The sequence below is a fragment of the Capsicum annuum genome, unplaced genomic scaffold (assembly GCF_002878395.1).
Source record: "Capsicum annuum cultivar UCD-10X-F1 unplaced genomic scaffold, UCD10Xv1.1 ctg5355, whole genome shotgun sequence".
NCBI lineage: Eukaryota > Viridiplantae > Streptophyta > Magnoliopsida > Solanales > Solanaceae > Capsicum > Capsicum annuum.
Window position 1 is genome coordinate 413,328 of NW_025861658.1, and position 1,305 is coordinate 414,632.

The window sequence follows — 1,305 nt, forward strand, 5'->3', positions numbered from 1 at the left end:
AACAGTCACAACACATGATATGTAAACTTGATCCACTACTAAAAAATCATCCACGAGAGTAGATATGCAAAATTGTACAAAATAAGTTACAAAACAATTCCAATCGTGGTGCATAATAAGAATATATATATATATATTACAATAAGTAGATCAAAGATCAAATAATGCAAGGGCTGACTAGCAGCATACAAAAATTACACCTATAACTATAGCATCCAAAGTCTCAGCTTCAAGTCTCACTGGTATTGCATATAACTGACCACACTCGGCTCCTAGATGGGCACTTAATTGACATCTTATCCTGCCTACCTAAGAACCTCCTTAAGTACCATGAAAACCACCTTTGAAACTATGATAACCACCTCTTGCTGAGGGATGAATGACTTTAATAGGGGGTAAACTATAAGCTGAAGCAACAATCACCTAATGACAAGGCCAATATTTTAAATAGTGACCAGGAGCTCCACAGGTGTAATATGTGACTTGAGTAGAACTAAAACCAGTAGATTTAGCTGACCCAAAATAACCACCACATTTAGAATAACCAAATAATAAACCTTTCAAAGATAGACCACTGCCCTTACCAGTGTGATCACTAGCACTAGACTAATCTCTATTAGTAATCTGAAGCACTATCTAGATGAGTCAACTAGGTTGACTCTGAGACTAATAGCATGGATGTAGAGGATACCTATTTTGAGAACTACTATCTCATAGTTGGGAACTACGATGGATCCCACTGAATCTACCCTAAAATCAAAGACTCTTGTCATGACCCTCACAACCCTCACAGTGCATCTCTTTCATCACCGAGCATGATTTGACACCTCAGTAAAAGACCAACCCACAATAACTAAACTCTAAGTAGACATATGAATGGGAAGTATCAACCATCTAACAAAGTACCAAACTCTTTTATTCTTAGTATCCATAATAGACAGTATCTAGAATTGAAGTTGCATACTTAGCCGACTTATGAAAATGACCCTTATACGCTATAATTGTCATGGAGCCCTGCTCCAATCTAGATAATTTATCCCTAAAACAATCTATAATGTTGTGAGGCATATAATTCTCTATTAATATCTCTAAGAACTAATCCCAAGTAAAAGGAAAAGATCCAGCAGGTCTAGAATACATATAACCTTACCACCAATGTCAAGTATCTAGATCAAACTGAAATATGGTGTAATCGACACCACGAATCCCAATTATTCCTGAATTATAGAGCCTATCCATAAAAGTAATCAAAAACTCATATGCATCCTTGCTTGGAGAAAAAAAAACCTAGGCAGAGCCAAGTTT